Raw genomic sequence first — 13,438 nt, forward strand, 5'->3', positions numbered from 1 at the left:
GAATAAAACAAGACTGAGACAGAAATAGAGGAAAGCTGGGACCTAGTGTGGTGTCTGTTCTCTGATAGATGAATGGGGCCCAGAACTGGTGCAGCAACTTTTATTTATAGCCAAATACCAGGAAGTTTTACTAAGGGTCAATAGAAGGGGGAATGTGTGCATTCTGTAGCTTCCTAGTAAATAGTCACATCTGGGTGGGTCCAAATCGCATTCGTTCTTGGTGCTTGACTAGATTTAGGTAAGAACCCATTTCCCGGCACCTGGCTTTGAAGGTCAACTGAGGCATTCCCACCGCTTGGTTAGACATACCCCCAAGATAAAGCTCTGCCTTCATCATAGTTCAGTCGACATGAATTTAAAAGAAACCCAGTGCCTTCCCCGGCAGGCACTCAATGCTTAGCTCTCCAGTGGAGAGGCCTGGAAGAAAGAATCGTGTTTCTAAAGCCAGAAGATAAGTTTATTTGTATGCTTTGGTTGGGCAGATTCTTGTACCTTTCTTGCTACTGTTGTACCTCAGTTTTCCAACTATATTGTCAGGTGGTGAGCCTGCCTCTTACGTCTAGGAACATACCATGTGTAACTTCTATGCAAATATGATAATGCCACTTGATGACAATTAGTTGATTCAACTATCTCAATATTTGTTTGTTTCTTGAATATATCTTCGTTTCTATTTTTTTCTCCCTCAAATTGCTATATTAAAAAAAGAACAAAACTCCCGTTCGAACACAACAATTATTTGAAACCATTTTCCACAGAGCAAGAGAATACTTTATATAGTAATGACTAGCGAGCCGTGTTTTAATGCTCATGTGATTGACGCAGAGGTTCACAACAGTTCCTCTGGAACCATTCTTGCTTCTTACATTATCAGGCCTGTTCAAGGGAGGGAGCAGAAGAGGGAAAGTTTCTTTTCTGTCATATCGATGCAACGGGTATACGGCAACCATATAAACCTTAAGTGATTCCGTTATTACTATGCTCTAATTACTGACCTTGGACTTTTGGGTGATATAGAAGAAAGTTCTCAGAACCAGATTTCTTAGCTTTTTCCAAGGCCCTAGGTTTTGAGCTTTGTAAAAAAAGTTAGTGTTGACACTACAGTAGTAACACAGTAAAGTGGGGACTTGGTTTTTATAAAATGTTATTTGTATCTGGAACATCGCTTAAGTATGTGACCGAACATTATGTCTACAAAGTGGACACATGGCAGCCATTGGTTCTGGCCCCTCTGGAGACATAGTGAGGCCAATCAGGAATGCTAACATTGGCTGAGAGGCAAGAGAAGCTAACTTTTGATGTTCCTTGATACTTAGTACTTAGACTTTTAAAAACATGTCCCTTTGTTCTTTGTTTATACCTCATACAGGGAAACTGAGCCATGATCATTTCTTCTTTCTCCAATCCTGGTCTAAGAGCTCCAATTTTGGTATGAAAACCTGTCAACTGTAAGAACTAAGATAACAAGAGAAACTGCCAACATTCACTGAGGACTTACTACTTTCCAGGTATCTTGAGTTTTTTGCATGCATTGTCTCTGTTAGGTGATTGATTAGCTTGGGCTATTTTGGCCATAAGTGATGGAAACCCAACTCAAACAGTCTTGAATGTAAAAGGGGAGGAGGTGTTGTTGTTTCAAATAAGTAAAAATACCAAGAGCTGCCTAGCTTTGGGCATGGCCATCCCAGGGCTCATTTGCTATTTCCAGCTCTCATTTTTCTTTGTCTTTCTCAGCTCTGGCTTCATTTTTAAGTCCGGCTTTGTGCATATGGCTTCTGCTCAAGCCGATGCAGTCCTTTATCCTAAACTAAGAAAAGTTAGGGCTTCTTTCTTCATAGCTCTATCATAAGTCCAAGGTTAGCTGAGAGGATGAAGTACATTTTTGGTCAGGGCATGGTCATATTCTTATCTCTTCTTTGAGAACATGGGAACAATTGTTTCCCACAGAAAAAGATGGTTGTTGTTTTTTGTTTGTTTTGTTCTTTTTAAAAATATATTTTTATTGATTTCAAAGAGGAAGGAAGGGGGAGAGAGAGATAGAAACATCAATGATGAGAGAGAATCATTGATAGGCTGCCTCCTGCACACTCCCTACCCAGGCATGTGCCTTGATGGGGAATCAAATAGTGACCTCCTGGTTCATAGGTCAGTGCTCAACCACTGAGCCATGCCAGCCAAGCTGTTCTATTTATTTATTTATTTATTTATTTATTTATTTATTTATTTTTAAGAGAAGATACTTGGCAGGCCAAAAAAATCAATAAAGCTGCAGTATTGTTTTTCCTCCTTTACAAATGTAAGAACTTTTCCTCAACTCACATAGTAAATATATTGGAGAATGTGGAATATAACTCCATCTGTTTGATTCCTAAGCCCATGTGCCCACAAAAGAGGTATCAAGGTTGAGAGTATAAAGACCAGAGTCAGAATGTGTATAGGTGTGATTCCTGACTCCATCACTTAGACTAGTTCTGTGGCCTTGAGGAGGCATGTAATCTTTTTAAGCCTCAATTTTCTTAGACATAAAATGGGGGTAGTAGTTGTATCTACTTCATAGATTAAGTGATATAAATGGATAGACTGCTTCTTATAGTCCTGACACATAAGTGCTCAATAAATTCTGGCTTTATTGTAGTGTCTTATTTTGTTTTTTAATTAACTACAAAACTATTACTGAAAACACCAATTATTCTGACTTCACTTTTATTTGCTGATTTAACCACAAGTGCAAGTTGAATTTATCAACCCAAACAATCAACTGATTTAAATCTCCAATTTCTTTCATCGCTCAGCATGGCAGTTTCATTTATTTAATTTAATATTTTACATTTATTTTTTTTTACATTTTTAATATTATTTTTAGAGTCTGATATGACTGGTTAACTCTTTTCTTATTGGTTAATGAAATGGAACGTTTGTACAGAAAGAAAACCGCATATTTTTAATACCATCTTCTTCATACTACTTAGAATCTTGTATAAATGATGTACTCTGTCAATATTGGTTGATTTCATATGTGTTTTATACTTTTAATAGTAAGTTGTATCTTGAAAGACCATCCATAGGGATTAGCAGGAAAGATATGATTCCCTTTCTCTGAGCTTCTTAGGTGAATACAGATTTGAGGCTTGGCCTGGGCATCAGATATGGGCAATTGGTGGGAAGGGAGAATATGACCCTCCCCACCACAGACACACTGGCCAGCAGGGAAGGTTCCTTCCTGAAGGTCATTCATCTTTCCTTTCTTATCTATGTCATTTTCGAATAAAGGCAGCATAGTGAGAATATAATTTTCTTTAGCAAATGCATTAAAAACCCCCACAAACTTTGGACTAGGCAAGTAGGTTCTTGAAACTGTCTCCGTGGTTTGCATTGCCATGTGCCAACTGTGGGCTTTGTTTATCTGAGATGCAGAAAATTACCTATTTAGCAAGTATCACTTTACTAACCACTAATTTAGCCATTTTCTTTGCACATATTTAAAGATGTTGGTATAATGGGAGTGTTTTGAATATGGATTTACTATCAATGAAACACAGGAGAGCTGTTTTCAGAGTAAGGTGAAATTTAATGCCAGAATTTCAATATTTAAATGTCTTAGAGATTAGACTATAATGATAAAGATGAAATATGATATGCGTATAGGGTATGTATAAACATCTATGTATAAAACACTGTATATAATTATAGAGAGAGAACATTTCTAGCAAGTGATAATTTTAAGCTCCTTAAATGTTACAATAAAATAAAACAGCGGAGTTAGATTAATGCAGCGTGTCTTGAGTCTTGGCTATAGACTACTCAAAAAGAAGCACATACTTGAGATATCTCTGCACAAGAATCACAGAAGGCCCCTTGGCATTACTCTTTACCTAATTTGATCCTCCCACCAGAATAAGAGGCTTGAATAGAGACTCATACTAAACTATTTAAACTGACTTTATCTATTTTTAAGGACTTATTACAGCAACCTAGTCAGCGTTCAAAGTCACTTACTCTCTTCATGTGATAAAACAGTTTGGCCACTTTCTAAATTGTAGCATTTGGACCAGTAGCCTAAAAGCTAAAATACCTAAATCTTTTAACCAACCTAAGATAATACCTATTCCCTCTATATTTACAGCTTTTTCTTTTCTTCGTAAATGTAATAACACTCTATAAACAGGAAAATGCTGCTAGCATCTTGGAGTTTTCCACTAATTCCTCAGCGAAGAAAATGTACTGTGTCCTGGTTATATTTAGTACAAAAATCAGAGGAATGTCTTAGAGACAGAAGTGATTTTTCTAGTTGGTTACCTACATGGGGATGTATTGATTTCTATTGGTAGTTCTTGTTTCTGCCTACCGTTGTACATTGTGTCCAGGGATTTAGAAAACAGAGCTTTTAATTCTTTGTAAATAGCAGCATTGTATGAAAGGTTTTTGTTTTGTTTTAACTGCAACTACAAAAAAATATTGTGCACATCGGTTTAAAATGAATTGACCTTTGTTTCAATGAGGGCGGTGTGTTACTGGTTATGGAGTGACTCCATTTGCCCATGCAAATCAGCACAAAGCCAGGATATCATCAGGCAGAGGCAAAATTAAGAGGCAGGTCAGATTTAATGGAAACATCTGTCATTAACCCTTTTACAGAAACTGCCTCAGGGAATCCTTGCAGATAAAAGCTATGCTAAGCTATTTTACCTTGCTTTACTGAGCTGCAAAGGGATGGCAGGCATAAAGTACAAATCCTGCTCAGAGGATTTACTTGAAAGAATGACACATTTTAGAATATGGAAGAAAAAAAAAAAAAAACAAGGCTTATTTGGTGTGTTTTTCTCTCTATAAAAATTTTAATTTTTAGATTTAATACCAGCAGACTTATTCCCTGTTGTTGGCTACATTATGTCATTCTAGTGGGCATCATCTTTTATTTATTTGTGTTTATTGAGAGATGGAGTGAGAGAGAGGAACAAAAAGAGAGGGAGAGAGAGAAGAGAGAGAGAGAGGCATTGATGTGAGAGAAGCATGGATTGGTTGCCTCCTGCGGCACCCTGACCTCGGATAGAACCTGCAAACCTATGTATGTGCCCTGATAGGGAATTGAGCCTGCAACGTTTTTGGTGTATGGGATGACAATCCAACCAACTAGCCACCGGGCCAAGGCAACTGGCATGCCATCTTTTTTATTAATACCTGTACTCACAAATGAGATATTTACATGCTATTATCTGAAAATATGGAAAACACAAAATTAGAAAATAATGCTGTATCCATAGCTGCACATGGTAATATATTTTTCTGTTGTGGAGTGGTAATAAGAAAAAGTTCATTTTGCTAGCTAAGCATTTATTGAAGATAAATCGACTTATGAAAGTTTAACAGTCATTTGAATGCTGTATATTTTTGGTGCTTTAAATTATGACTTACTAATAGCACAAATATATATGACTCAGTTTGTATTTGCAATAAAATTGAAAACACAACCTTCAGAGTTTATAAGTCAGACAATAAATTATACTTGAAAATAGATTTTCTTAAAAATATGTAAGTGAACATAATAAATGAATAATAATTTGTTAGTAGATAAAGAGGATGAGAGGTGGAAATCCCTGATTATTTCCATAGTTAAAATAAATCCAAAGAATTGTGTCTGATGACTTAGTTATGTTTATTCACAATATAATTGCCCTTAAAATTACTTTGTCCCTCCTTTCTCTTAGTCTTTTTATTTTCACATTTACTTTGATTGTAATATTTTATTGATTATCTCTTTATATGATAATTTGTGTCTTTCTCCCTTAACTTTCTTTGTCTTGCAAGTATCCTAATATCACTATAGCCTGGCCTTTTCTCTCTTCTTCTTTTCTAATCTTTTTGATAGTAGGATGCAGAATCGAGTGTACCTCTCTTTTGATTACTTTTTCTTCTAAATAAGGCTTTAAGCTTATCTAACTACAAATGCATTGTAAAATGAACAAAGTAACCATTAGCATTTTCTTTCAAAAGGTAAATCATCTCTGTTGCATTGTGTGTGTACATGTTCATGGATTCATGGATTCGTTTCAGTGTGTCTGTCTTTGTGAGCTCCTCAGATGTGGGGATAAGTGTATCTGCGCTGACCATTGTAAAGCCCTATTTCCACAGTATACACGACTAGGCACCTAATCAGTATGGCTTTGAAATGACAAATGGTTTCATACACGAATACTTCCATTCAATGTGTGACTCTCCTATGTTCAGGAAGGAATGGCATATGAATGTTTGAGAAAGTTGCAGTATTACCCCAGAACTGATTAAAGATCTAGAACTTTCAATGCCATCCCTTCCTCCCAAATCATAGTGCTGTGGGCCTTTGATCCCAGAGGTAAGTCTGACCTGCTTAGTTAACTGGATAGTAATGCAAACTCTGGGGAGGGTCAACTACCTTCTATCAGCTCACAGGAATGTGGCATATGCCAGTAAGACGTTGCCTTTTCACCCAGTTTAAACCATGTGCTTCCTAGGCGTCATTGTCTTTCCTACTTGTTTCCTCACTTACACTGTTTGTTGTACCTAATTGTTGGACAAGGTGTTGTGGGATATTAAAAACTGCTAAGAAGTCTATTTTGAGAAAAACCTTATTGTTTTCATTTTTATCAGGTGTTAATGATTCTCTTCTAAAGAATCCTTTTGGTGATTAAATGCTCAGAGAAAGATCTGTCAGTCAACAAACATCCTGTCCCTGGTTTGCAGATAGGAAACACTATGCATTGAAAAAGAGTACATAGCCTGGCTGGTGTGGCTCAGTGGTTGAGCATCCACCTATGACCCAGAAGGTCACAGTTCGATTCCCAGTCAGGGCATATGTCCAGGTTGCAAGCTTGGTCCCCAATAGGAGGCATGCAGGAGGCAGCCAATCAATGATTCTCTTTAATCATTGATGTTTCTATCTCTCTCACTCTCACCCTCTCTCTTCCTCTCTGAAATCAATTATATATATATATATAAAATTTCTTTTTTTTTAAAGAGGGCATATTCCATTCAGGGGGATAAGATGAGGGTTTAGCTTTGATCTTGGCAACTGTTATGTTACAAAAAGAGAGCTGTGAAATGCCCTCTCTGATTTTTAATCTGAGGCAAGACATTCATTGACTTTGCTTTTCCAAATCCCATGGACTATTGATCTGTAACTTGGGGGCCCCTATCAGTTAGCTGAGCTGCTGAGAACCTTTGCCACATTTTCTCTCCCAGTGAGAATCAGGGCATAAATCCTTGGCTTTCTTCAATCAATAGGTGCCTCTTTCTCGAAGGAGTTCTCTGAAGGGAAGAAGCAGTATACCTGACTGATGGGCCTGTTGGCCTAAATATAGATTCTTAGCATGAAAAATTCTCCTGTGGCTGATTTTGCCCCCAAACCAAAACAGTTCCTTGGTATACTGACAGGTAGTCAGAATGGTCTATTGGAATTATCTTCTTAGCCTCATTTTTGTGAAAATTTCAAATTATTATATTGTTTTCTCAAATATAATCACATGGTTCAGAATGCAAAAAGTATTTAAATGTGTACAATGAAAAATATTTCTCCTATTCCCTCTTTCCATTTTCCCAGTTTCCACTCCTCTCGCTCCCTAAAAGTAACAATTGTAACTCGTAACTTGTATGTTCTTCTAGACTGTCTCTACTTGCTGATCCTCTGTAATCGGTTGTACCTGTCCTCACTTTGACAATTTATACACGTCCATGTTCACTCAACGTTCATAAAGTGTCTTAGTATGACGTGACATTTAACAATGTGCATGTTGAATCTGGGTACTTTTCGCTTGGCTTTGCATCCATCTTTCCACTTATGTTTTGAAGAGAAATTTCATATTTTCTTTGCTCTAATTCTGGTTGCCAGGATGGCTGAATGCCATTCCTGGAAGGGGTGTGTGTTAGAGTTGGCACAGACAGAACAACTGGCACAGGAAAAGGAAACCATTGCTGTGTCAAGGAGATTTATCTATTCATTATTTTAAAAATTATTATCTTTACCACCATTGACCATTTTTTGAGTGACCCATGTCCTGAGTACCATTTTAAACAAAGCACAGGCATGTCCCTGGGTAATTCCCAAGAACCTCCCAGTGGGGCTTGTCAGGACTCTGTAGGAAGATTATGATTTTGGGAGCCAGATCTTTAGCAATAAGTAGAAAAGCATCTAGGATAGTTGTTTCCAGCCTGTACTCTGAGGAAGGCTGTAGGCTTTTGTAGGTAACCCTGGGGGGAAGGGGAAAGAACATACATAACCCTACTACTTTTATGTGTCCTTATAAGATTTCTAGTGAAGAATTGTTTTAATGGCTTTAAGTAAGAGTTAGAAATTCACTGCTCTCGAGGAATACCTGCCTTCACTGTAGTCAAGAACCCATGATCTCTAGTGCAGCTATGCCTCATTTTCAATTCTGTGTATCATGGGGGGCAAGACTCAATGAGAGTAAGTTGCACCTCACTTTGCAAAACTGATACAATTGTGGAAAAGTTGAGTATAAATGCACGTTATTTAATTGCCTTTTTATGCACTGGAGAACATCACTATTCAGAGAGTCTCTGTAGGCAATTTTTTGAAAAGATAAGGGTATCTTTGTAAAGTGGATAATGGCCTATTTCACATTGGGTCTGAGTTTTTAATTTATATTTCCTTTAAGGGAGTCATGTGTATCGAATAAGAGAGAGCACAGTAGCCTTGACTTCCTAAATTGTCTGAAAGGTTTAGCATTAGGGATACAAATAGCAAGGAAAGAAAAGAGCTAAAGGATTGAAAGAAGTTTTATTTAAAAATAATGTAGAAAAGTGGTGTCCAAGTTTTACAGAAGTATGGGAGGAGACCGTAGCAGCAGAAAATGATCTGGCAATAATTTGAAGATGAGAGAATGGAGAGAGATGATCTAGTTTACTGAAGAGTTTTTATTGAGAGAGTGATGACTGTGTAATGAGGAATTTGAAGACACCTATGCAATTCTCTTTCTTATTTTTTTATTAACTTTACTGTTGGGTTACAAATTAGGGAAAGATAATTACTTCAAAGTTCACATGATTGAAACATCAGCACTTTCTTAAAATGGCTACTCTATATTCTGAAGTTAGTTTAATCTCTATAGCATCTGGTTGAAATGTATATATTGAAGAATGACTATAAGAGCAGAGTTCCACATGTCACTGGCATTTAATAAATGATTGCTGAATTCTTACTTGCATTCAGATACATCCTCATAATCCTAGCAGCATTTGCTGCCTTCAACTTCACTAGGCAGTGAAAGGGTTAAAAATCAAGATCCTGCAAAATTAGAAAACTGACATTTTGGGTTTAAATTAGTAAATGAATAGAGCTAATATATGTAAGACAACAGAATGTGGCAGAAAAGGCATTCATGCAGTTAGATATTATAAACATTTTTTTAATACTAGCAAGGCAGCATTAAGCATGTGGAAGTTAATAAAGGCAAAGGTTGTTCAAGTTGCAATGTGAGTTTTAAAAAATCTATTTCACTTAGACTGGAACCTGTAAAGTTGTAAATTATATGTAAATTTTTTTTGTTTAATGCAGTTGTCAATATAGTTTTAGTAGTAGTTTAGTAATTGTTTCCTGGTTCTCCAATTACTTTTTAACTCTGACAACTTAAAGGGGTAAACCCTAGACTTCTGGGGACCCCCCCCCCCCCCCCCCCCGCCATGTTGAAGAGCAGGTAGAAGCAGGAGAGGCAGCGAGAGGCTGAGAAAGGCCAATCAAAGAGGCAGGAGAGTAAAGCAAGAGGCATTCTTAAAACCCAGGGAGGCAAAGAATGGAGAGGTGTGTGGACTGACAGGTTTAAATGCTAAAGAGAGATTAAAGAGGATGAAGCCAGAAAACAGACTACTGGACTAGAAGTTAAGTGATGTTGGTACCTTTGAGAAAAGAGCTATAAAAAAGATAGGAGCAGAAGCATTTTCAATGGGTTGAAAAGTGTCCAGGAGATGAGTAAGAAGAAGTAGTGACCAGGACCTCGCTTACAGGCACTGTGGTTTTGGTGAAAGGAAAAGGAAGTTATAAATAAGGGAAGCGGGGTCACTTGTGATAATTTGACTCTTACCATTATCTGTGTGTGTTAGTGCTATTTGTGACAGATTAATTCCCTTAGAAGGCAGTTTTCTTCTCTTGATAACTTACATTAAACAAGTCTGGGATGGTTGGTGCTTTTTTTCCCAAACAATTTGCTTGTGGGTTTTTGCTTTTTGTCTACTATTTTAAATGTTAAAACAATTACTTAAATGGGCATCTTTGCATTGAACCAGTCTTTCATCCTTACAATGAACGCCATATGGCTGTGGTACATCATTATTTAATTTACTCTTGAGGTCTACTTGCTAGAATTTGCTTCTTTATTTTTAAGTGAGTTTGGTCTGTACTGGTGTGTGTGTGTGTGTGTGTGTGTGTGTGTGTGTGTGTGTGTTTACACTACACTGTAGTGGTCATTACTTGTTATCAGAGTTGTGCTACTTATAAAATGACTGTGTCTTTTATGCATTTGAATGTTGTTTTGGGACTGTTTAAACCTGAAAAAAGTATTATTTTCAACTTAGTTTTATTGGAACGAACATAAAAGTACCTACTAGTGTCAGAAAAAAAATATACCTGTATCTGGCATTTTTAAAAGATGGATCTTTAATAATCTTTTCAATTTCTTCTATTGTCATTGGCCTATTAGCTTTCTAGCTTTTCTGTTATTTGGTAATTTATCTTTAAGACAGTTATTGTTAGGATATTTTAGTATATTTTAGGCTAAGGAGAAGAATGAGTGGAAAAGGAATTTTTTGATAGAAGTTGACAGAGGGTTTATATAATTAAAAAGAAAAGTGATTCTGATGAAAGGAGTGATGGGATTTATATAACTGGAAGAACCAGAAAGAAGCAGAGACATCTATTTTTCTTTTTCTTAAGAAAAAGAGGTAAGGATAGGCAAAAACAGATTTAATTTAGAGGTGGAGGAAAATTGTTAATTAAAGGGGAAGGAGAAGGAACCATACAGTTATTCATTTATTCTCTGTCAGGCACTGAACAATATGCTATGTAGAAATAATAATAATCTTCATATAGCCTCATGAAGCAGGTTTTACTCTGTCTATTCTATAGCTAAGGACACAGAGAGGGTGAGTAATTTGCCCAAAATATCTCTTCTGAAAGTTGTGAAACATTTATTAGTATTGACTCATTATGTTTACAGAGATTTAAGTCAAACTATTTATTTTTGTTGCCTTTGATTGGGCAGAATTATCTACTACTAGAGGCCTGGTGCGTGAATTCATGCATCAGTGGGGTCCCTCAGCCTGGCCTGTGGGATCGGGCTGAAACCTGCTCTCCAACATCCCCCAAGGGGTCCTGGGTTGCAAGAGAGCGCAGACCAGGCCAAGGGACCCCACTAGTGCATGATTGGAGCTGGGGAGGGACCGCAGGAGGGCTCCAGGGTGTGTCCTGCCCATTTTGCTCAGTCCCTACCTGCCGAACCCCAGCAGCAAGCTAACCTACCAGTTGGAGTGTCTGCCCCCTAGTGGTCAGTGCTTATCATAGCAACTGGTCAACCGGTTGACTGTCTGCCCCTTGGTGGTCATTGCACTTCATAGGGAACAGTTGAGCAGCCTTAGCATATCATTAGCATATTATGCTTTGACTGGTTGAATGGTTGACCAGTTGACTGGACACTTAGCATATTAGGCTTTTATTATATAGGATTATGTATGCATACCTGTATTTGTACATATTTGCATATAATAAGTACACAACTGTATATAGACCTTATCTAAATACTAGTATATGAATACAGTTTGTAAGATGTGGTGTATCCTATATAATAAAAGGGTAATATGAAAATTGATCCTAACAGCAGAGTGACTGGGAATCACTAGTCGCTATGACACACACTGACCACCAGGGGGCAGATGCTCAATGCAGGAGTTGCCCCCTGGTGGTCAGTGTGCTCCCACAGGGGGAGCTCTGCTCAGCCACAAGCCAGGCTGATGGCTGCCAGTACAGCAGTGGTGGTGGGAGCCTCTCCCACTTCCTCAGCAGCGCTAAGGATGTCCAACTGCAGCTAGGCCTGCTCCCCGCTGGCAAGTGGACATCCCCCAAGGGCTCCCGGGCTGCCAGAGGGATGTCTGACTGCCATCTTAGGCCCAATCCCCTGGGGAGCAGGTCTAAGCCAGCAGGTGGTCATTCCCTGAGGGGTCCCAGACTGTGACAGGGCACAGGCCGGGCTGAAGGACCCTCCCGAGTGCACAAATTTTTGTGCATCAGGCCTCTAGTATTTATATAATTCATATGAGCAACTTCTACATCTAGAGATTTAACCTAGAAGTAGTCCTCTCTAGATTGTGGTAATATCAATAATGATGACAGTAGCTTCACTTATTGAGCAACTACATTAGTCTCTTCTTATCCATAGGGATACATTACAGGATCCCCAGTGGAGTCCAGAAACTGCGGATAGTTCTGAACTTTACACACACAGCTATGATAAAATGTGATTTATAAATTAGGTACAGTGAGCGATTAACAACAGTAACTAATAATAAAATAGAACAATGATAAGAATATACTGCAACAGAAGTTATGTGAATGTGGTCTTTCATGCTGTCTCAAAATCGCGCATTGTACTATACTCACCTTTTCACTTAAAGCAGGGATGGGGAACCTTTTTTTTCTGCCAAGGCCCATTTGGATATTTTTAACATCATACAAAATTATCAACTTAAAAGTCAGTCTGCTACATTTGGTCAAACATTTAATTAACTCACCTCTTATGCCTTGGCAGGGCCAGACCAAATGATTTCCCCACTCCTGAAAAAAGAAGCACTTTACAGCTTCTCTCTAGCATATCTGAATTGCCAGCATCATTGCTTTTGCATGTGGGGCCACTTTTAAGTTAAATAAGGGTTACTTGCACACAAGCCCAGCAATACTGTGACAGTCAATGTGATAACCAAGATGGCTACTAAGTGACTAAAGGGTGGGGAGGGTATACAGCATGGATGCACAGGACAAAGAACTGACTCACATCCTGGGTGGGATGGAGAGGGATGGTTCAGGCGGTCATCACACTACTCAGAATGGCCTGTGATTTAAAACTCACGAACTGTTTATTTCTGAATTTTTCCATTTAATATTTTTGGACTCTGGTTGACCGTGGGTAACTGAAACTGTGGAAAATGAAAACGCAGATAAGAAGGGGCTACTGTTTGTAGTTCCTGACAATTTGCACTTTTTATATTTCTAATCTCACAACAATAATAAGAAGTACAATTGTTATCACCATTTTATAGAGGAACTTACTGAAGCTTGAAGAATTTCAGACTCTTGTCTTGAGTCACATTGCTGGTATATGACTGAGCGGGCATTCAAACTCAACTTTAAAGAACTGTACCTCTCTATATACCAGATACTGTCTCATTTGTGATTTACTAAATA

At 37.9% G+C, this 13,438-nt stretch overlaps 1 protein-coding gene across 3 annotated transcripts in view; it reads left to right on the plus strand.

The window, feature by feature from the left end:
- Positions 1 to 13,438, plus strand: part of SOX5 (SRY-box transcription factor 5) — a 972,837-nt gene that overhangs the window by 468,336 nt on the left and 491,063 nt on the right. For all 3 annotated transcript variants that reach the window (XM_070410551.1, XM_070410552.1, XM_070410553.1), the window contains exon 6: positions 1,370 to 1,508. The gene's annotated coding sequence lies outside the window, so the exon portion shown is untranslated. The remainder of the gene's footprint in view (positions 1 to 1,369; positions 1,509 to 13,438) is intronic.

Source organism: Myotis yumanensis, unplaced genomic scaffold (assembly GCF_028538775.1).
Source record: "Myotis yumanensis isolate MYYU_CA2020_CCGP unplaced genomic scaffold, mMyoYum1.0.hap1 SCAF_3, whole genome shotgun sequence".
In the NCBI taxonomy this organism is placed as follows: Eukaryota; Metazoa; Chordata; class Mammalia; order Chiroptera; family Vespertilionidae; genus Myotis; species Myotis yumanensis.